We start from the raw sequence: 23,905 nt of genomic DNA, 5'->3' as shown, positions 1-23,905 counted from the left end.
GTTGACTCCAGACACATGAAGACCCTGAGCTATGTGCATGCATTTGGAGACTAAGTTGGTAAAGGTTTGGGATTTTTTGAGGATCTCTGAGCCCTGCCAGACAATATCTTCCTGCACTTAGATTTAAAACAGACAAGGAGGGCACAGAGATTTTAAAGCTAAAGACATGAATTCAAATCGCCCCCATTTTTGTCATTCTCTGTTGTGTGGAATGTGAGCACCTGGACCCCTTCCCAAGCCCCAGCTCCCCCTCCCACCCCATGGGAATAGGATGAAGGCCCTCCGTACGTGTGGACTGTGGGACCCTGGGGGCCTGGCTAGCTCCTCGGTCAAGGAATGGCCAAAAACAAACTTCTCGGATGTGAGCCCAGGTTGTAAACAGCTGGCATTTTGACCTCGCACGGCTCGAGTGCCCACTCTGCACGCCCTGTTTGCTGTGTCTCTGTGCTCTGTGCGGGGTGGCCCTGTACCGGGGTGGCCCTTGCTATGGAGACTTCACCCGCACGCTGCCCCTGGTGAGCATTTAAGTCCTAATGAATTCATGTCTTTCGTAGCCAGTCCTCAGGGTTATTTCTTTGGAATCAGCAAGTAATACAAGTAATATGCTGGGGCCTTCTTGGATCTGGGCTCTTTGCATAACACTGTGACCATTTGGAGATTTTATTTGTGTTTAAAATGTAAACCAATGAAGCCTCACAAAACACGAGATATAACAGCTTTAGCTGGAAAATGCATATTAGTTCATATGTGAACCACAACACCATTAAAATACAAACACTGTTTTCAAATTGTGTTTTTAAACTAATGAACAAATCAAGAACAAAATCACATCAATGGTAGAGTTTTGTGGCTCCCCAAATTCTGCTTGCAGGTAGGTCAGTTTTATTAAATACATTGTTAGTTACGAGACAATTCACATTATTACAATACATAAAGAATTATATCATAAAGGAAATAAATTTTCACCATCTGCACTTATTTCATAGTCACAACTAATTGTTTTATTTTATCATTATTGCTGAGAATTATTTTATAGGAAGGAGGTTTTAAAAGTGTCCACTCTGGGTGTCAAATACGCTGGGAATGTGTGCGTGCAGTAAATGTTGAACTAACAAAAGAGGGTGAGGTTTCATGTAGCTACCACCAGGTGCCGCTGTTCCTCAAACCAAGGTCGCTCAGTTCCTTCTTTTGGCCCTTGCCTCCTGCCCTGCTTCTGGGTGTCTCTTCTGCCTGGAGCCCGATTCCAGGCTCCTCCCTGGTCTCCAGGCTCCCTTGCCCTGTCCCCATTCACCCCAATCCATTCACCTCAGAAACACTTGCAGGATCTTTCCTAACACTGTAGTTCTGAATCCTTTCTAGGTTTCCCCACTCATATCACACCTGCTCCCAATGCTGCAGCTGCTTTCATCCCCGGGTCTTCTTAACAGGAACTGAATGACAATCCCAGGGCCATGTGCACCTCTCTGAAAAGACCCTGTTATTTTCAGCCCTTCCACAACCACTAGCTGGGGTGGGGCGCTCGGTGTGGCTGGCCTGGGTGGTGCTTGTGAACTCAGGAGACAGCACCTGGGAAAGCAGAGGGTCCAGCTCTCCTCGGCTCTCCAGTTGCTGTTTCTGGGCTCTGGCTGTAGAGGAGGGTTGGGGCTGTGACTGGGGGGGCCCGGCGTCACTGTGGGGGTCTGGCCGTTGTGGAGAAGTGGTTGTAAAGATGCGCGGAAGCTATGCTGTGACAGGCCTGTGTGGGCTCGTTCCGTGCGCTGGGGTGCGAGTTGTTCTCAGGCTGGACTGTTGAGGAGGTCGGTGGTTGTCCTTGGCTGTGGGGTCTGGCTTCTGAGGGTGATGCAGAGTCTGTTGCGAGTGATTAGGTTATACAGGCCTTGGGCGGCTGCCTGCTGGACTCTGGGTGTTGTGTAGGGTGTCTTGGGGTACAGGTGGTGAAGGTCAGCTCTGCTCATCTTTCCTTCTTTCTGTGTTTCTTATTCTCAGTGTTTTGCTCTCTGTCCATCTTTCTCTATTTCCACCTTGCTCTCCCTGTCGACCAGGCTAGGGCAGGTCTGCCCTGGCACACAGTCTGGGATGTGTGGGTTCTTGACTTCAAGCAGGAAAGAATTATGATTTTGAGAGGATGTTTATTGAAACTGGGGACAGTGAAACAAAGGAAGGACTTAGGGTAGAAGAAGCAAGATCACAGCAACAGGAGTGAGCCTCGGTGGAACTGCTTTGGACCTTTGAAAAGTTAGGCAAGAGACTGGCCCTTGGAGGTCAGAAAAAAGAAAATACATGCACAGAAAACAAAGACAGGGTGTGCTCCAGAGAGCCCTTTGTCCTGAGGTTCTTATGTTTTCTAAAGGCAAGAATTTTAGGGGAGATCTCAGGGGAGGATCTCAACAGAATATTCATCAGCTTTCCAAGTGTGTCCCTTATTACACCGATTCATCAAAATGAGCATATAGGAGGACCAGGGGTCATTCTCTGGTCAGTTTCACCTCTGTCTTGGATTTGTCTGGCTTAACTGTTTTTTTTTGTTTGTTTATTTGGTTGGTTATTTATTCCCCTGATTTCATCCGTCAGGTATGGCTGGCAATAATTGGGTCCCCGTTACTTGTCTTCCTGACTGGGGCGATGTAAGCTTCTTGCTCTCTAGTTGGGGAGGAGATGGAAACCATCTGCTCTCAGTGCCTTTGGTTACAGAAGAGATCTTGCAACTTATAAGCTGCCTGCTAATAGCTCAGCTGTTTGTTTCACGATTTGTCTCAGTTACCCCACCCCACTTGCCAGGGAACTTTCCTAGCTTTTTATTAACCTGCCTCATCACCATCGACACCTCTCCTTCCCTGACCTGCCAGACCTCCTGATTCCACTCAAACATGTATTGAGCACTTGCTATATGTGTGTTTTGCCTGTAGCAGGTACCTGGGAACCCCGGGCCCTGCCGTTGGAAGGAGAAGGGACCACCTATCCCCAAAGGCTGGTCCTGGGAATGTAATCATTGGTGGGGCACAGGGGCTCCATGCTGTGCCTCAGGACCCCTTTATAAGGCTCCTTCCCTTAAACTTTGTGGTTGAGTCTGAGGTGGCTAGGGTGGGCCTTGGGTATGTGGGGTTGAGGAGGCCTCAGCCCTAGACCCTGGGTTGTGGGGGGGTGGGATGCTTCCCTGAGGACAGAGAGGGTCCTGGACAGGAGAGAAAGCAGCCACGCTGATAAGAGTGTGGGAGAGTGTTCCAGGCAGAGGGAACGGCTTGCCCAAAGGCCCTGAGGTGGGGATGTGTCCAGCATGTTGCGGCACAGCGAGTGACCAGTGTGGCTGTGCAGAGTGAGTGAGAGACAGATGGGAGAAGTGGGGGCAGAGTGTGCAGGGTGTTTTGCCTTTTACTCCAAGTGAAGTGGGGACCACTGGGGTGGGCGCATACAGGGCTCTGGGCACACACCAGCCCGCATTGCACGCATGGCCCCTGAGTGAAGTCTCCTGACGTGATGGATGTAGTGTTGGTTGAGCCCAGATGGGACCCATTCTCAGGCTTTCATGTGCCAGGAGCCTCCTTTCATGTGTTAGAAGCTCCTCGACCTGATGCTGGGGAGTGGCAGCTAAAAGTTCCACCAGCTGAAGGAGAGAAACAAGGTCAAGGGCCCCTCTGCATCAGCGAAGGGTCCAGGGAACTTCTCTCCTGGGGAGGGGTGGCTGTGCCCGTCCTTCCCACTTCTCCCTTTAGCCTGGTCATTGTCGTTTAGTCTCCCTTGGGCCCCCCAGAAAGGGTGTCCCTCTCCACTGCACAGGTGGGAGTTCCCTGCAGACAGGCTGTCTTTGTCATCTGCTGCCTGCCCCTGGCTTCCTGGCAGAAAATCACCAACTGAGCTCATCCTCCAGACCAGGCCTGGGCCGAACCCCTCAAACACTTCCTCCATGTTGACCCTCCCTGTGGCCCTTTGAGAGCACGTTCCCACGGTCTCACTATGCACTTGCAGTCCCTGAGGTGGGGAGAGGTGTGAAGCTGGCCCCTCGGTCCAAGCACTTCCTGTCCCCTCACAGCCACAGAGCAGGCAAGCAGTCAGCTTCCCGGGGCTCAGACCACAGAACAGAGTCTGCTGCAAACCTAGGTTCTGTGTGGCGTCTGCACCCTGGGACAGGGGCCGCTGGCAAGTGTCACTAGCATTGCTTCCTCTGGTACTCTAATTTCTACAGCACTTTCATTCTTTTTTTTTTTTGGTAAGATTTTATTTATTTATTTATTTTTAGAGAGAGGGCAAGGCAGTGAGAAAGAGGAGAGAAACATCGACGTGAGAGAGAAACATTGATCAGTTGCTTGTCATAGGTGCCCTGCCAGAGACCAAACCACAACCCAGGCATGTGCTCTGACTGGGAATCAAACTCGTGACCTTCCATTTTGTAGGGCGATGCCCAACGGACTGAGCCACTCCAATCAGGCCCATAGCACCTTAGTTCTAAAAACTGCTCTCCTATTTCCTGATCCCAGAAGTCACAGAGTCCGTGGGGCAGGACGGAGGGGCTGAGGACTCGAGGGGGCACCGTTGACCCGCAGTGGGGCCAATCTTTCCAGGGCTCCCCACCCCCCACCCTGAGGGGCAGGTGGTGCAGAAGCAGAGAGTGGTCCTCCCGGCTGGCCCACCACCAGTGGACAGCAGTCCTGGAGGCCCAGGGCTGCCTTGGCCCCGCCAGCCCTGGACTCGTTGTGGGTCAGGGGCAGAAGCTGGGTTCTCTCTGGACAAGTCACATCTTTCTAGGTAAAGTGTGGGGTGATTTCTGAAAGGATTTAACTTGTCCTCCTGCCACAGCCTGCAGTCACACAGGGAGTGTCCTTATGTTGTCCAATGCTCTGCAGTGAGCAGTGACAGCATAAAGGGTTTTTCCAGAGATGCCCATGAAGGCAGTGGTGCCTGGACAGTGTCCAGCCTCACAGAGGCTCAAGACCGAACCAGAGGGGGTGGTCCTGATGTGGGGGCTGTCCCCATGGTCCGTAAGGCAAAGGACAGTGAGCACTGGCTAACTCTCATTTTCCTCTTCCCTCCCACAGGCAAACTGTTGCTAGAAGGGTTCATTAAAGGTGCCAAGAGTAAATTCTCTATTGTCCACGTTACAGTGGGACCCCAGCAGCACAAGTCAGTTCTAAGGGACCCGACACCGGGACAGTTACAGAGACACACAGGCTTGTCTCGACATTTAAGCTTTTGTTGCAAAAGAGGATGCCTCCCCAATCACCCCCGCTCTCCCGGGGCCAGGCCAGGCGACAGGCACTGCCGGGCCCAGCAGCTGGGCCCCCTCCTCGGCCTGGTCCTTCCCCAGCCCCTGCCCACCCTGTCCAGGGAGACCTCTGGGGATGTCCACACGCAGGGCCCAGAGCTCTCGCTGCCAGGTCACCCTGCCTGCAGGGATCCCAGAGGACACCACTGAGGACGCTGGTGGGACTCTTAAGATGACACCAAGTGTCTAATTTATTTTGTGACCGCAGGTGACTACGTGGGTACGGTAAGGACAAGAGCAGAGGCACAGGCGATGGCAAGCCCTCCCCATGCACGGCACCGCCTTGCTCGCTCGCTTTCTCTGACTGAAGCCAGTCACACATGTGTGTACTCTGTCTCCTTTCATTTAATATAGACATTAAGCGTGTGGTGATGTGAGGTGTCATATGTAGGTCCCGTATTTAAGACCTTGATGGCCTCTGAAGTGTGGTTCCCTTGCGGCCCGTGATCCCTCAGAGCCCGGTTTTGTTGTGGTATTCATGCCCTCAGTCTGCACGCTTCAGAAGGAAATGTGTGTGTGCCTGTTGCCATGGAGACCCTCCCATCCACGCAGTGGGTGCAGGCACCTGTGTAAGGTTCATCCTGTGGATCGGTCTGGCATTTCCTGTACTAAAATGAACTCCTGAGTGAACAGGAGTCTCTGACGCATGTTGGCTGGTGAGAGCCCCAGCCTGGTGCTGTGTCCCTCACCACTCTCCGCAAGGGCGGTCCAGGGGCCTGGCTGCTGCTTGTAAACTCAGCCCCTCCTGTGTCCCTGCGGTGGTCTCTGTGTCTATAGATCTGGTGCAGCGTGATGTCTGCCTAATGCCCAGGAGCCTGGTGGAAATAGTTCTTGGCAGGTGTGACTGAGACAGGTCCTCCTCCCCACCTCCCCCACCCTACAGTTTAGTCAGCAAGGTCTCAGGACAGCACACACCAGTGAGGACAGAGGGGCCCCCAGGCATCCGCTCCGACCCTGGGAGTGGACCTCGTTTCTCCTCCTGTGGCCATCGAGATTCTTCTGGTCCCAGCAGCAGCAAACCCAATAGGAGATGCTTCAACTCTAGGGACATTTGTCCAAAGCAGCCTGTTGGGGGCTTGGCTGATTCAGCAGCTCGGGGACCCCTGGGTTCCATCCACCTCCCCACCACCCCGCCCCACCCTCCAGCCTCACAGTCAGCCTTTGTCCTCACAGTTGTCTCCTCGGTGTCCCCACAGGACTGTCACTGTTCTGGGCGGTCCGGTGACACAGGAGCATTCCTTAGGCAGGAAGAGAAGCAGCCCTGCCTTCTGTTTTTCCTTGAGAGGGAGAACTTTCTAGAATTTTCCCTCTCTACCAGTCTCACTGCTCATTGGCCAAAACCCAGGCCAGGCATTTTCCAGGAGTGTGAGGTGACTGGGACTGGCCAGTCAAGATGCACCTGTGGCTGAGGATGGCCCACCACCCCCATGGGGCACAGCACCGGGAGGGGTGAACAGAATAGGGGCTGTTTCCAGGATGGGCACCCACAGTGTCTGTCAGACCTGCCCATGGGCCACGGCCCTCTCTGAGCCTCAGCTGCAGAAGAGGTGTGCCCAGGAGGTGGGTGATCAAGGTAAGTGGGCAGAGCACGTAGCTCAAGGCCTGACTCACAGCAGGCTGTCAGACACGGTGGCTGTTTTGTGGATTTTAGTGACCTTACTATCTTTTAAGACTTCATGTCTCTGAATAGAAACCGTGAGCCCATCGGAAAGTGCCTCCTGAGCCAGGGGTATCGCCAGGAGCGAAGCTCCTAGAGACCTGCCCACAGCCATGGCGGGAGGAGGAGCCCCTTCTGTGGGGCAGGGGCGGAGCAGGTAGGCCAGGTGGCTTGGGGTGGATCCAGTTTGCTTCTAAGGTGGTGCTTTTAGACCCCACGGAGGGCCTTGAGGTTTACAAGACGGAACCGGCAAAGGCTGAAGGACAGTGCTAGCTGGGGGCCAGCTGTGCTGCTGTGGGGATGGATGGTGCACAGCGGACATGGGTTGGGAATGGCCCCATGTGGGATTCTCCAGGGAGACGACTAACAGGATTGGTTAGGTGCAGGCTAATGGGGACACCATGGTGAAGGAGCGCTGTGAGCCTGGGCCTGGAACCAGGCGTGTTTATGGAAAGAACATTCCGGAGGGTGGGCCTGGGCTGCGGCTGAGCAGGGCAGGGCCAGGGGCTGTAGAAGCCATGTGGTGAGTGCAGGGTCCTTGGGGGACAAAGTCTGACTGGGGCAGGGTCCTGGGGAGGGCAAGGCGTCCGTCCCCTGTGAGCTCCTTCCAGCAGCGTCCAGGACTGAGCTGAGGGTGGGCCTCCCTGGGGCCCAGACCTGAGTGGGGGCCACCTCCAAGGGCCTGGCAGGCCCCTGCCCCCTGCATCCTGAAAGGGCACACTGAGCTCATCTTAGCCTTGGCTGGAGGAGGGGGCTGCTCTCTCCTGTCTGTGAGCTGAGTGTGCCTGCGGCGTGTGCACACACTTTGCGTGCACATGCGTGCCCTCACTGCCTGTCATACACACATTCCCCAGCACTGCCACCCTGCTGACACCACTGTGCAGTTTACAAGGGCCTTGGCGGTGCACGTGCTCTAGCTGCAGGCAATGAGGAACCAGCGAGGGGAAGGGACGAACTGTGTACCTGCATGGTAGGGCAAGGGTCTGTGTGTTTGAGGAGGGACAGGGGGTGGAGTCTGTGGTGCAGACATGGCTCTGTGGGACGGCTCCAGTGTGAAGTGTGTCTGTGTCATGTGGGACAGTCATAGGCACACATCCAGGCACATCCTGTGTAGGGACTCAGCATCAAGGGTCCAGAGCATCTGGCCCAGGTCTGTGTTGGCAGGTGGGTGGTTCTTGGAAATGTGTGTGAAGCTGTGTTGAGTGGCAGCCCTTGAAGCTCATGGCAGGTGGGTGGCACGGAGACACCAAACACTCTCCATGGAGGGGGCTTGGCTGGCAGTTGGCCCGACTCTGTCTGCTCCTGCTGTAGGGCACCCGCCCTGTCCCTGGCCCCAAGAGGGACTGACAGTGGCCTCCTTCAACTTCATGCCGTCCACATGCCAGGCCATTCCCTTTTTAAAAATCATTATTTTATTATTGACTTTATTGGGGTGACATTGGTTGATAAAATTATATAGGTTTCAGGTGCATGATTCTTTTTTAAAAAAAGATTTTATTTATTTTTAGAGAGAGGGGAAAGGAGGGAGAAGGAGAAATATCAGTGTGTGGTTGCCTCTCGTGCGCCCCCACCCCCACCCCCGCCAATGGGGACCTGGCCTACAACTCAGGTATGTGCCTTGACTTGGAATTGAACCTGTGGCCCTTTGGTTCACAGGCCAGCACTCAATCTACTGAACCACACCAGCCAGGGCCCAGGTGTATAATTCTTAATACACCATCTGTATATTGTATCATGTGTTTACCACCCCAAGTCAAGTCTCCTTCCATCACCATTTATTTTCCCCTCTATCCTCTTCTACCTCCCCCCACCCCCTTTCATACGCCAGTCCATTCCTAAGACTCCCAGCAAACGTCCTTTCCTCTGGAAGCTGTCCCCACTCCTCCCTAGATACTCCCTACACTCTCCAGGTTCCCTCACTTGGTGCTGCTCTGTTCATATTGACTTGTACCCCCAGAGCCACTGCCGGGCTTGGCTTAGAATGAGCTGCTCAGCAACGAGTGAGTGAACGAACGAACGAGTGAGCGTGTGGCCCACCCACCCCCATGGCCTGGAAATGCACCCACATGGACCTGGCACACAAGTCCCAGCTTGCCTACATGACCCTGGGCAAGGCCACCCTGTCCTACCTAATACAGGACTAATACAGGACTCAGAGAACCAGGGTCACTGACCTTGACCTTTCATGTCAGCTGGCAGAGGGGGGATGCAGGGTGTTGGAGTGGGAAGAGACCCCCATCTGCTAAGACCTGCCTGAGCTCTAGCTCAAAGCAAGCCCTGGAAGTGGCCCCTGGCTTCCTCCGGCTGTGTGCCAGAGCTGGGACTAGGACCCGCACCCCGGTGGGGCAGCCGCAGCATGGGAAGAGCTCGGATGGAGCCCTGCAGAGGTGGGAGCCAGCAACACTGGTCCTGGTGGGTGGAGACAAAGATCTGGACTCCAACTTCAGGGTGGGCTCAGTGGATGGGGAGTGGGTGAGGGCAGCAGCCCCTGCTTCCCACAGTGCTCACCTGCTGCCCAGCCAGGGTGGGGGCACCCTGTGAGCAGAACCTGGGGCTGCAAGTGTCCTGTGGGCGCTTCAGGAGGTAGTGGAGTAGGGGAGAGGGGGATTGCCGGCTTCTGACAGGCAGGGGACAGCAAGCAGACAAGCTTCAGGGACCTACCAGCTGTTCATTGGTCATGAGGCAGGAGGGCCAGGGCTGGGCTGGGGGATGGGCTTCCCCTGTGGGGGCTCATGAAGAACTTTAGGGGGAGCAGCCTGGTTTGGGGACAAGGCTGCCTGGAGCCCCTTCCTCAAAGGCCTGGATATGCTGCTGTGGCAGGCTCTGCATCTCCCTGAGTCAAGTCACACTCCTGTTCCCACAGTCCTCCTGTCCCAACTGGCTCTCTCAACGTTTGCTGAGTGGCTGAACGACCTGACAACTTGGTCAGGGCACATGACCCACAGAAGAACCTCAAGCACTAGGTGCTGCTGCCCCCTGGTGGCTGTGACTGGGAGGGCTCTCCTGAGCTTGCATGTCTGGATCTCTAAGGCCTCCCAGCGCCTGGTTTCTGAGCTGCTTGGGCCAGAATTATATAAGAGATTTCTGTCCTGTCTCACTTGTCATATGAGGAGACAGAGGCCTTCAGGAGCACCTAATTTTTCGAGAGCCACCCAGCCTCCAGAATCTGATGCTGGGTTCCTGGTACCTTGGACTACAGAAGGCTTGTCAATAGGGTACCTAATTAAATTTGAATTTCCAATAAAAAACAAATAATTTTGAATATTCATGTGTCTCATGCAATATTTTAAGTTTGATTTGCCTTATGTGGCAGTCCTACTTGTCAAGCCATAGAGCTGAGCGTGCACAGCCCCAGAGCAGGTCAGGATCTGGAGGGGCCAGCTCCCAGGCCACCCCCAGGGCAAGAGCACATGGCCCTCCTGGTGGAGCCACCCTCGTGCCCAAAGACTTGGACCCCCAGTCCAGCTCCAGCCCCTAAGCTCAACTGCTGAGAGGCCCTCGGACCTCCTGGTTCAGCCCTCTCCACCGAGACCACAGCCTGAGGAAGGTCACCTCAACTCAGGTTCCACCTCAGCAACCCCTGTGGCCAGCGGCACAGACTGGCCCATTGGGACCTGACGTCACTCTATCCCTGAACCTGTCCCTGGGAACCTCAGACAGAACCAGAGGGGAGCTGCTGTTGAGGGGCTGGCCAGGCAGTGAGTGAAGAACCAGAGGGGAGCTGCTGTTGAGGGGCTGGCCAGGCAGTGAGTGGAGGGGCTGGCCAGGCAGTGAGTGGAGGGCCCCCCACAGCGCCTGCCCCCACTCAGTCCTGCAGCCACGAGTACACTGCATCTGAGCTGGCCTCGCTTCCAATGGCTGCAATTCTTGGTCCCCAAGTAAGAAATGAATGGAAACTCAAATTCAAGGAGCCAAGATCGCCAGAGCCAACTCAGCCCTGTGATGGGAGTCCCTCAGCCCTGCCAGAAGCAATACCAGGGTCAAGAGGCCACCAGAGGCCCAAGGGCTGGCCTGTGGGGAACAGGGGACAGGAGGCAACTCCCTGCATCAACCTGGTCTGCAGGCAGGACCTCTCCCTCCCTGAGGCAGCTCATGGAGCGGCAACTACATTTCTGAACCAAAAACTGAGACGCACTGCCCCCCTCAAAATAAAAAGATTTTTTTTCTGTGAATTTATTTATTTGAGATATCCTACTTGTCAAGTCATGGAGCTGAGCCTGCACAGCCCCAGGGTATTGTATGTTAATGAATCAGTTTTACGTGGGTGCCATTTGCTCCTCTGTGGTCTCCCTGGGCCTGGGCCTCGGGGGCGGGGCCTTCACGGCCAATGTCCAGGTGCTGAGAGGAGCTGGGAGACAGACAGGAGAACAAGAGCAGCGCTGTATTTCCGACAATCCTAAGAGCCAGGAAGAAAACAGACCTAGGGGATGTGCCTGGAGAGTGACAGGGATGACATCTGTTTCCTGCTGCTGCCCTGACATGGCCTCAGACAGAGTGGCTCAGACCACAGTGTGTGCGGTTGCAGCTGCTGTGGGTCAGAAAGCCGAGGCGGGTTCATTGGACTGCGCTCCTCCCCAAAGGCTTCTGGAGGCCCCTGTCCCTGCTCACGGGGTCCTGGCAGAATCTGCTCCTTATGGGACATTTGCCTTCTGTGTCCCTGCCAGCCACTCCCAGCTTCCAAGGGCCCCTGAAAATCTTATACCATGGTCCCTTCATCCATCTTCAACTGCCTACCTTGGCCCACCTGGCTGACATGGGATGGTTGCCAGGATACTTCTGTGACCTGTCTTACCATCATGGCCTGTCTTAGCTCTGTGACCTGTTGCCAAGTGATGCTGCACAGGCGTGGTTTGGGACCTCTGCAGTGACTCCCCAGTAGGGTCAGGGAAGGGCTCCCCAAGATCTTCTCACATTCAAACTCAGACTGGGCTGTTGAGACAGAGCTGGACACATGGAGAACTGGGGAAGCCTCTCCCAATGCAACAACAAGTGCCCCAGACAGGGACAGCCAGTCTGGCTGGCGGGCAGGACAGGGCAGGTGTGCAGGTGAAGGGCCCTCAGGTGGGTTGAAAATGCTATCACAACCATTATGGCTTTTAGGCATGACAATGATATGATATGATTTATATTTTTTAAAGATTATGCTGTGATTTGACATTAGAAATAATATTTGAGATGCGTCTTGAGGGCACATGTAGGATTTAGACAGATGAAAAGGGTGAGAATTGTGCTTCAGGTACAGAGACTGGGGATGTGGCCTGGGGACAGGAGATATGAAGAACAGAGTCTGGCGCCAGGAAGAGACCAGTGAGTGACAGGATGGGGAAATAGAAGACCCTCCAGAGGGGGCAGGGCAGTGGGGATAGGGCACCCTCCAGGGAGGGGGCAGGGCAGAGGGGGTAGGGGACCCTCAATGGAGGAGGCAGTTTAGAGGGGTAGGGGCCTTCCATAAAGGGAACAGAGGAAGGGGGCATAGGGGGCCATCCTTGGAGAGAGCAGGACACAGTGTCTAGGGTACCCTCCATGGAGGGATGTGGGCAAGGGGGGCAGAGGACCCTCCATGGAGTGGGGATGGCAGGGGGACAGGGACTCCATGGTTGGGGCAGGGATGACAGGGACCTGTTATGGATGAGAGAAAGGAGGAAGGCCAGGGGATGTGGGGCAGGGATACTGCACCCTCCATGTAGGGTTCCCTGCTCTGTCCATGGAGGGTCCTGTTTCCCCTTCCCTGCCTCTTCCCAGGGTCCCCTGTCCCCCTGCCCTCCCTTCTTCAGAGAGGGTCTCCTGTTCCCCTGCCCTGTCCCCTCACTCACAGGCCTCTGAGAGGCAGCTGCTCTGGTCTGCTGTTTCCATCTCTCCTGTCTTCTGGCTTCGTGGCCACTCTCCATACCTGAAGCACACCTCACCCTCTTCATCTAAGTGAGTGATTTTTCATCCGGTGTGCCACACAAATTTTTAAAACATGAAATACCTGACTATTTAGTCAGAGGCACTGATCCTTTTCCCTTATATTGTCAAATTTAAAAAGTAACAACATAGTTTTAAGCAGGAGCCTAAAGAAATGTTGGCCATTTCAGAACTTAGGAAATGTAATAGTCAATTCATTAGAAATGTTTAAAGAAAGAGAGAAAAGAGAGGAAAAAAGGAGAAATGCATGATAAAAGCATTGGAAAGAGACCAGTGCCCCCATCTAAATAGTCAGATATTGCAGCTCTACACATCCTCGCAGCACACCAGTGTGTCGCGGTGCACTGGCTGAAAATCGCTGGTCAAAAGCCTGCCTGCTCAAGCTTTTTGTGTCTCAGACACACACATCTCCAGTCTCACTTCTACTGTCAAATTACAGAGTGCCCTCTAGAGGAGAATGGGGTGGGGTGGAAGAGGGTGCCGGTGAGTGGATGGAGATGGGAGGGACCTAGGGTAGAGAACTGCTGCGCGCGGAGCAGTGCAGAACTGCTCACCAACGCCTGCGTAGTTTCATCCAGCGGTGTCACCCAGGCCATTCAATTGAACCAGATAAAAGGGGGGTCTTTGGGAGTGATTAGATCATGAGGGTGCAGACCTCGTGAATGGGATTAATACACTTTTAAAAGAGATCCCATACTAGACTTATTGGGAAGATCACTTTGTAAGTTTATAAATGTCTTATCACTAGGTTATACACTTGGAACTAATATTGACTGTCAACTCTAATTTAAAAGTTTACAAAATTATTAAAATATAAAAAATAAATGAAATAAAATAAAGTGTATATAAATAAAAATATAACAAATTGTGATCTTTTAAAAATATAAATCACAACTTCCGGCAAGATGGAGGAATAGGTGGACGCACCGTGCCTCCTCGCACAACTAAGATTAGAACAACAATGATTTGCAGACAGAATATCACTCAGAACTGACAGAGGATTTATCTGAATGGAAGTCGGACAGCCAAGAAGTTGAAGTGGACCGGTACATCCAGGCTGGTAGGAGACGACGAGCCGGGCAGGCGCGGGGCAGGCGCGGGGCTGGCGCGGGTCGGCGGTGCACGGAGGTCGGGGAAGATTTGGCGCGAAATCGGCGCAACAACCATCCGGGGTGCAAGAATGCAGCGGTGATCCCTGAGTACGCAAGCTGCGACTGGCGGACCCAGTGGGGCAGCGATTGTGGACCAGGGCAGAGCTCGCGGCCCAGGATCCTAAGCAAGGAAGAGTCTGAGCCCAGGAGAACGGAACTACCGCCATTGTTCCCTCCCGTCCCCACTCCCGCCCCCACATATACATGACGTTTCACAATCTAGCGACCGGAGTGCCAAGCCCTGGTGAACACCTAAGGCTCCACCCCCCACTGTAACAAGAGCGACCAGACCGAAAAAAAAAAAAAAGGAGGAGAGACAGGGAAAGATATGATATGTTTCCAACAGAACAGATCAGTTCCCCAGGACTCATCCTTTTGAGCAACCAAGAAATAGCCAATCTATCAGATGCACAGTTCAAAACACTGGTGATCAGAAAGCTCACGGAATTGGGTGACTTTGGGCGCAGTTTAGATGAAAGGATGCAGGTTACCATAAAAGAGATGCAGGAAGATATTCGGAGGAGAGCCAATAGTGAAAGGAAGGAATCTGAGTCTCAAAACAATACAGTGGACCAGAAGGAAGATAGAATCAACCAAGCAGGAAAGCATGATGAAATAAGAATTCAAAAAATCGAGGAAAAGCTTAAGAGCATCCAGGACACCTTTAAACGTTCCAACATCCGAATTATAGGGGTACCAGAAGGGGAGGAGCAACAAGTGGAAAAGTTATTTGAACAAATAATAAAGGAGAACTTCCCCAGTCTGGCAAAGGGAACAGTCTTCCAAGAAATCCAAGAAGCTCAGAGAGCCCCAAAGAAGTTGGACCCAAGAAGAAACACACCAAGGCACATCATAATTACATTAGCCAAGGTAAAAACGGAGGAGAGAATCCTAGAAGCAGCAAGAGATAAGGGGACAGTAACCTACAAAGGAGTTCCCATCAGACTGCCAGCTGATTTCTCCAAAGAGACCTTACAGGCAAGAAGGGGCTGGAAAGAAATATTCCAAGTCATGAAAGACAAGGACCTACATCCCAGATTGCTCTATCCAGCAAAGCTCTCATTTAGAATGGACGGGCAGATAAAGTGCTTTTCAGATAAGGTCAAGTTAAAGGAGTTCATCATCACCAAGCCCTTATTTTATGAAATGCTAAAGGGACTTATCTAAGAAAAGAAGATAAAGAAAAGACATGTATAGTAAAAGGACAGCAAACTCACAATTATTAACAACCACACCTAAAGCAAAACCAAAAGAAACTAAGTAAACAACTAGAACAGGAACAGAACCACAGAAATGGAGGGCACATGGAGGGCTAGCAGCAGCGGGGTGGGAGGAGGAGAGAGGGGGAAAAGGTATAGAGAATAAGTAGCATAGAATGTAGGTTGAAAATAGATAGGGGGAGGGCAAGAATAGTACGGGAAATGTAGAAGCTAAAGAACTCATAAGTATGACACATGGACATGAACTAAAGGGGGGGAATGTGGGTGGGAGAAGGGGTACAGGGTGGAGGGGAGAGAAGGGGGGAAATGGGACAACTGTGATAGCATAATCAATAAAATACATTAAAAAAGGTAAAAAAAAATATAAATCACATCATATCATTGTCATGTCTAGAAGCCTTGCAGGGGTGCCTAACCTTTTGGCGTCTCTGCGCCACACTGGAAGAAGAGTTGTCCTGGGCCACACATTACATATACTGTGACATGTAATCACAAAAGAATCTTGTAATGTCTTAAGTAAGTTTATAGTTTTGTGTTGGGCGGCATCATAGCCATCCTGAGCCATGTGTGGCCCAGGGGCTGCAGGTTGGACACCCCTGGCTCCAGCAGCAGTCAGCTGTCCAGACGGGCTCACTGCTGGGAGAGGAATGTCCTGTCTTCTTTCTCCAGGTGCCTCTGTCACTATTCAGGTGGCATCTGACATTGGTGCAAGGCAGAACTATGCTCCATTGAGAATGCACTAAGCATTCATCGTGGCTGCTTAGATCTAGTGTGGGAGAAGACACACAAAGGTATATATTTTTTAAAGTCTTAACAGTTCTGATAGCATTTTCAACTCACCCGAGAAGCATTCATGCCCTTCCCCCGATGCTCCCCTGTATCCCAGCCAGTTTGGCTCACCCAGGCCGGGGGCAGAAGACTGAGACAGTGCAGCCCCAGCAGCTAGTGAACAAGTATCTGCTTGGACGCCTGAACAGAACCTCAGTCCTCTTAGGAAGCAAAGGGAGGGAGGCGTCTGCTAGGATCAACCACACACGAGGGGAGTAACCTTTTCCTGACACAGTGACAGGATCACGGCTGCACGACCCCTACCATACTCTTGCTCCATTGCCATCTCCCTGGGAACCCATGATTCCCCCATGGCAGGAAGCAGCTCCCTGGACCCTGAGAACCCGCAGACCCTCTGCAGAGCCCTTGAGCTCATACCACTGATCCCAGACTATGGATCCTAGACTAAGTCCTGGGATGTGGCCTGTTTCAATTTTTTAGTCCACTCTTACAAAGAAAGTCAGGTCTAGGTCCCTTGTACACTGCTCAAAGATGTGCGATCACCCAGTGGGTGGCAGCTAGACCTGGTTTACCCTGGAACACGTGCTGAGTGGCCTCAGACCCAGCATCGACACGGAGTTTAAACTTGTATCAGTCTGGTGAATACCACTCGCCTCTACCTGGTGACTCCCTGAGAACCTGCCTCATACAACTCAAATACTGCCAGAGGCTTTTTCAGTGACTGAGCCGAATAGGTGGAGACAGGCAGAGGTGGATCTTGAGGTACCTTGGGACATTTACTGAGCTGCCCCAGGGCCCCGTGCTGGAAAAAGCTATCCTTGTTGCATTGCTTGGACCTTCCTATGCTTGCTCAGGCCCAGCAGAGGCAGCCACAAACTGTGGATTGCTTTGTAGCTCAAAACATGTTGCTCAGGGTCAGCCACAGGAAGTATCTGGCATTGGCTGGCACCAAAGTCCCTCACAAGAGGCCCCAGAACCAATGTATCCAGTGGCCAGCTTCAGACAGCACCAGAGCAAGATCTAATTAGCTTCACAAGCAGCATATCCAAAGGGGGATCACAACAGGCACCAGACTTTACTGAGGCAAATTCTGCTCTGTATGGTCAGCACCTGCACTGTGATCAGGGTAGATTCTCAGTCAGTCAGCCTGAGGATCGACCCCACACTTGAATGGGCCAATAGTGATCAAGACTCAATCACAACAGGAGAGCCCACATAACCTGCACACAGAACATTCCTGGAGCACCCAGTCAGTTTATCAGGGAGATTGTGTCACTGGGTCCCAAAGGAAACCTACTAAATAAGGCCACCCTGTCAGGACGGGGAGTCACACAAATCCACCCACTACATAGAAAGAAACATAAAGAGGTAGCCAAAATGGGGAGACAAAAAAAAAATGCCTCAAAGAAGAGGCAACACCATGAGAAAAACTGCTAAATGAAGAGGAGGTAAGCAATCAGAAATAGAGTTAAAATAAATGGTTATAAGAATGCTCGAGAACTTAGGGGAAGAATGGGTAAAATCAGTGAGATCTTAAACAAAGAGACAGTAAGCATGAAAAAGGACACAGAAGCAATAGAAAAGAACAAAACAAAACAGTTTTGTTTGCCAGTGTGGCTTGATTGATTGGAACATCATCCTGAAAACCAAAAGATAGCGGTTTTGATTCCTGGTCAGGGTGCATGCCTAGGTTGCAGGTTTTGTCCACGGCCAGGGTACATATGAGAGGCAACCAATTGATGTTTCTCTCTCACACCAATGTTTCTCTTCCTCTTTTTCTCCCTCCCATACCCTCTCTCTTAACTCAATGGGCATGTCCTCAGGTGAGGATTTAAAAAAAATGAACCAGTTAGAAATGAAGAATACACTAGGAGAAATAAATGGTTGGATGAAGCTGAGGACTGAATCAGCAATTTGGAAGACAAGGTAGCAAAGATATCCAATCAGAGCAGCAGAAGGAAAAAATAAAAAATTAGGATAGTTTAAGAGACCTTAGAGACAACATGATGTGTAAAAACATCTGCATCATAGCACTAGAAAAAAGAGACAGCAAGGTATCGAGAACTTATTAAAAAAATAGACAAAACTTCTCTAACCTGGTGATTAAAAATTTAAAAAAACACACAAGTCCATCAAAATGTCCATACTACCCAAAGCAACTTACACATTCAATGCAATACCTATTAAAGTACTAATGTCATATTTCACAGACATAGAACAGACACTTCAAAAATTTATATGGAAGCATAAATGACTCTGAACAGCTGCTGCAACTTTGAGAAAGAAGAGTAAAGTAGGAGGGATCACAATACCTGATATTAAACTATATTACAAGACCACTGTAATCAAAATAGCTTGGTGTTGGGATAAAAACAGGCACAAGGACCAGTGGAACAGAACAGAGAGCCCAGAAATAAACCCAAGTCTCTATGGTCAATTAATATTTGACAAAGGGGGCAGCAACATAAAATGGAATAAAAATAGCCTCTTCAACAAATGGTTTTGGGAGAATTGGACAGCTACATGCAAAAAAATGAAACTCGAGCACCAACTCACACCTTACACAAAAATAAATTCAAGGTGGATAAAAGACTTAAATATAAACCGTGACACCATTAAAGTCCTAGAGGAGAACATAGGCAGGAAAATCTCAGATATTTCATGCAGAAACTTTTTTACTGACATGTCCCCTAGAGCAAGGGACATAAAGGAAAGAATAAACAAATGGGACCTCATCAAAATTAAAAGCTTCTGCACAGCTAAAGAAAACAGTATCAAAATAAAAAGAGAACCAACCATATGGAAAAACATATTTGCCAATGATACCTCAGACAAGGGTTTAATCTCTAAAATATATAAAGAACTTACACGACTCCACTCTAAGAAGACAAGCAACCCAATTAAAAAATGGGCAAAGGACTTGAACAGACACTTCTCCAAGGAGGACATACAGAGGATCCAGAGACACATGAAAAGATGCTCAATATCGCTAGCTATCAGAGAGATGCAAATTAAAACCACATTGAGATACCACTTCACACCCGTCAGAATGGCCATCATAAACAAAGCAACAAACTACAAGTGTTGGAGAGGTTGTGGAGAAAAGGGGACCCTAGTGCACTGTTGGTGGGATTGCAGACTGGTACAACCACTATGGAAAGCAGTATGGAATTTTCTCAGAAAACTAAAAATGGATCTGCCTTTTGACCCAGCAATTCCATTGCTGGGACTATATCCTAAGAACCCTGAAACACCAGTCCAAAAGAACCTTTGTACCCCAATGTTCATAGCAGCACAATTTACAATAGCCAAGTGCTGGAAGCAACCTAGGTGCCCATCAGTAAATGAATGGATCAAAAAACTGTGTTACATTTACACAATGGAATTCTATGCAGCAGATAGAAAGAAGGAGTTCCTACCCTTTGCAACAGCTTGGATGGAGCTGGAAAGCATTATGCTAAGCGAAATAAGCCAGGCAGTGAAAGACAAATACCATATGATCTCACCTTTAACAGGAACCTAAACAACAAAACAAAGAAACAAGCAAAATATCGTCAAAGACACTGAAACAGAAGACAGGCTGACAGTGATCAGAGGGGAGAGAAGAGGGAATTTCAGGGGAAAATGGGAAGGGTTTACAGGAACAAATATAAAGGACACATGGACAAAAACTAGGGTCGGCAGGTGAAAATGGGAAGGAGGTGGGAGGGATGCGTGGGTGGGCTGGATTGGGAGTAAAAGGCAGACAACTGTACTTGAACAATGATTAAAAAAAATCACACAAGTCCAGGAAGCCCAAAGAGCCCCAAACACGATGAACCCAAAAAGGGCCCATACCAAGACACATCATAATTAAAGTGACAAACTTTGAAGAAAACAAATCTTAAAAGCAGCAAGAGAAATACAGTTGCCCAGATAGAAGTCCACAGAAGAATGTAAACTGCTTTCTCAACAAAAACATTTTAGGTTGGAAGAAATTTGCACAAAATACTCAAAGTGATGAAAAGCGAAGGCCTACAACCCAAACTACTTTACCCAGCAAGGTTCTTATTTAAATGTGAAGGAGACCCAGCTGGATGGCTCAGGTGGTTGCAGCATAGTCCTGGTGCACCAAGGTTGCAGGTTCAATTCCCAGGCACATATAAGAATCAACCAGTAAGTGTGTAGATGGGTCAAACAGCAAGTCAATGTTTTTCTCTCTTTCTTTCTATTTCTCTAAAGTCAATAAATAAAAATTTTAAAAATAATAAATTTGATGAAATAAAGTGCTTTCCAGACAAGGAAAAGCTGAAGGAGTTGGTTACTACAAAACCAGTATTATAAGAACTGTTAAAAGTTCTTCTTTAAGAAGAAGAAATGAAAAACAGAGGAACATAGTGAAATGAATAAAATGGCAATAAATGCACACCTAACAATAATCACTTTAAGTGTAAATGGCTTAAATGCTCCAATCAAAAGACATGGTACCAGAATGAATAAGAAAACATGATTCACATGCATGCTGTCTACAAGGGGCCCACCTCAGAATGAAGGATACACACCAACTAAAAGTAAAGGGATAAAAAATATTGTATGCAAATATAAATATAAAACTGGAGTAGCAATCCCTATATCTGCCAAAATAGATTTTAGAACAAAAGCTACATTAAGGGACAAGGACACTACATAATGATAAAGGGAACAGAACCAACAAGTAGGTATAATCCTTGTAAACATTTCTGTACCCAATATAGCAGCATCCAAACATATAAAGCAAATCTTGGTGGACATAAAGGAAGAGACTGACAGTAATGTGGCTGTAGCAGTGCATTTTAACATTCCATTGACATGAATGGATAGATCTTCCTGACAAAGTATCAACAATGAAAGAGGATTTTAATGACACACTAGATCAGATGGATTTAATTGATGTCTTCAGAACATTTCACCCCAAAACAGCAGAATATACATTCTTTTCAAGGCACATGGAATGTTTCCTAGGATAGACAACATGTTAGAACACAAAACAAGTCTCAATAAATTTAAGAAGATTGAAATCATACCAAATATCTTCTGTAACAATAATGGTATAAAACTAGAAATCAATTACAAGAAGAAAAAACTGGTATACAGATGATGTATTATAGAATTGTACACCTGAAACCTATGTGATTTTATTAGTCAATGTCACCCCAAGAAATTCAATAAAAAAGAGGGGAAAAAAACCTGGGAAGCTAAAAAAAAGTTCCAGAGATTGATGGTGATAATAGTTGTAGAACATCAGTGTACTTACTGCTGCTGAATTGTTTACTTAAAAATGGTTATAATTGTAAATCTTATATATATATTTTACCACAATAAAAAATTTTTACAGGAAATTATTACTGTTACTTACAGTATTTAAAAAAGTGAAAAACACACAAAGGCATGAAGGCTAAATAACATATCACTAAACAATGAATTGGTTAAAAGTGAGATCAAAGAAAAAATCAAAAGCTACCTGGAAACAAATGAAAATGAGAACACAGTAACCAAAATGTATAGGAGACAGTGGAAGCAGTCCTAAGAGGAACGTCATAGCATTACAGACCTACCTCAAGAAAGAAGGGAAATATCAAATAAATAATCAAACTTTACACTTAAAGAAACTAGAAAAAACAACAAACAGACCAAAGTGAGGTGAAGAAAGAAAATAATAAAAATCAGAGCAGAAATGAACACAATAGAGTCTAAAAAGTAATACAAAAGATCAATGGAACCAAGAGCTGATTCTCTGGAAAGATAAACAAGATTGACAAACCTTTCACCAGCTCATTAAGAAAGGAGAGAGAGGACCCGAATAAGTACAATCAGAAATAAAAATGAAGAAGTAACAACTGACTAGACAGAAATACAATGGATTGTAAGAAAACATTATAAATAACTACATTCCAACAAATTGGACAATCTGGATGAAATGGCTAAATTCCTAGAAATATACAATTTTCTGAAATTCAATCAGAAAGTAGAAAATCTGAATAGACCAATTACAAATAATGAAATGAACTAGTAATAAAAAAACTCCCCCAAAACAAAAGCCCCGGACCAGATGGCTTCACAGGTGAATTTTACTAAACATACAAAAAACCCATTAATACCTGTCCTTCTAAAACTATTTCAAAAAATTTCAAGAAGAGGGAAGAGACTCAACCTCATGAGGCCAGCATTATCCTAATTCCAAAACCAGAAAAAGAAACTACAAAGAAAGAAAATTATAGGCCAATATCCCTGATGAACGCAGATGCTAAAACCCTCAAGAAAATATTAGCAAAATGGCTCTGGCTCCTGTGGCTCAGTGGATTGAGTGAAAGCCTGTGAACCAAAGGGTCGCCAGTTTGATTCCCAATCAGGGTGTAACAGGGTTCAGCCAAGAGGGGAGCCCCAAATAGGGATTTGTAATAGGGTCTAGAAGAGCTTGGAGATAATTAGCTCCACACCACAGGGCCATAATACCTGCCCAGAATTCGGGTAGCTGTGGCCAATTGTGAGAGGAGCCGGAAATGGGGCTGCAGAGGAAGATTAGCACTGGGATTTAAATGGAGGCACAGAGCCATTGGGGGTCTCTCTCTTTTTGGGACCACGCATCTGTTTAGGACCATGTGGCTTTGGTGTCTTGGTTGGGACCAAGAGGCTTGGGTGAGAGTCAGGACCACGAGGCTTTGGAAGTGCTCCCTTTTGCCACGTGGAGAGTGCTGGGAGAACTGTGTGCATTTGTGGGGAACTTTAGTTTGTGTTATTTCAAATGAATAATAAATTCCTTTCCTTTTCACTGATCTCTGGTATTAAGAGGCATCTTTCCTCAGGTGGTGGGCAAAACAAACCCAGATGGGTGGGGAGGAACCCCCTGTAGACTGTAACAGTTTTTGGCGACCACGAAGGGACAATAATTGTCGGTGGCAGACTGACCCCCTCAGGTGTGAGAGACTGAGGTTTCAGAGTTTTCCCAGTCTCGAGAATTTCTCTGCACTCCTCCTGAGGGCATGGCTGCCTATCACTCCTGGAAAGGTGAAAAGGAAATGAAATGGGGAGGGAGCAGAGACGTGAAAGTGTTTTGGTTGAAAACTTGGTTTCCGAGAGGTTTTTTTTTTTTTTTTTGAATAATGGAGCAGGAATTGTGGGCAATAGATGGGGAAATACCTGGTCTTTACGCCATCTGTATTCTTTTTGCTCTGAACTTTTGCTTGCTTTGTTGGAACTGTGTGAATAGTTCTGAGCCGGTTCTCAAGTGGAGCCCATTGAGTAGGATCCTATGGGATTGGGAGAACTACCGTGCTAAGTCGACATACAAGAATCCCTTGATTAAGCAGTTAATGCCTTATTATTGTAACACGGTGTGGCCTACTTATGTTTTGGGTGATGAGCTGAGATGGCCCGTGAATGGTTCTTCGAGTTACTGCATCATTGCTAGATTGAAACAGTATTGCCGGTGGTGTGAACCATCAGAAGAGTTACACTACCTTAATGTGTTTATAATATTGCACAATAGCCTTGTGCCACAGACGGAGAAGCGTGTAATGGTCCAGAAGGGAAAAGTGGTCTCAGAACCCTCCCTGATAGTAGAACACAGGAAAAGAGAGAGAATGAGGAAATAAACCTCATTAATGCTCTGAACCCAGGGAATGGGGGCTCACAGGCAGGGGGAACTCCAGTGGTGCTTTTGCCTCCCCAAGAGGTGGGGCCCGCCATGACTCCCCCTCCTTGCAGGTGGGAGAAGTCCCCACCATGGATTCGCACCCTCTGCGAGTTGGCTCTGCTCACCAGTCCCACCAACAGGTGGGAGGGGTCTCCTTGGCTCCCGACACCAGAGCCAAAGGGCCCTCGCCATCTTTACAGGTGGGCCAGTTTGCATTCTGTCCCCACCCTCACAGGTGGGCGGGGCCTGTGCTTTGCCTGTGCCAGTGGCACC

Source organism: Phyllostomus discolor, chromosome 6 (genome assembly GCF_004126475.2).
Source record: "Phyllostomus discolor isolate MPI-MPIP mPhyDis1 chromosome 6, mPhyDis1.pri.v3, whole genome shotgun sequence".
Taxonomy (NCBI): domain Eukaryota; kingdom Metazoa; phylum Chordata; class Mammalia; order Chiroptera; family Phyllostomidae; genus Phyllostomus; species Phyllostomus discolor.
This window is presented reverse-complemented; position numbering follows the sequence as displayed.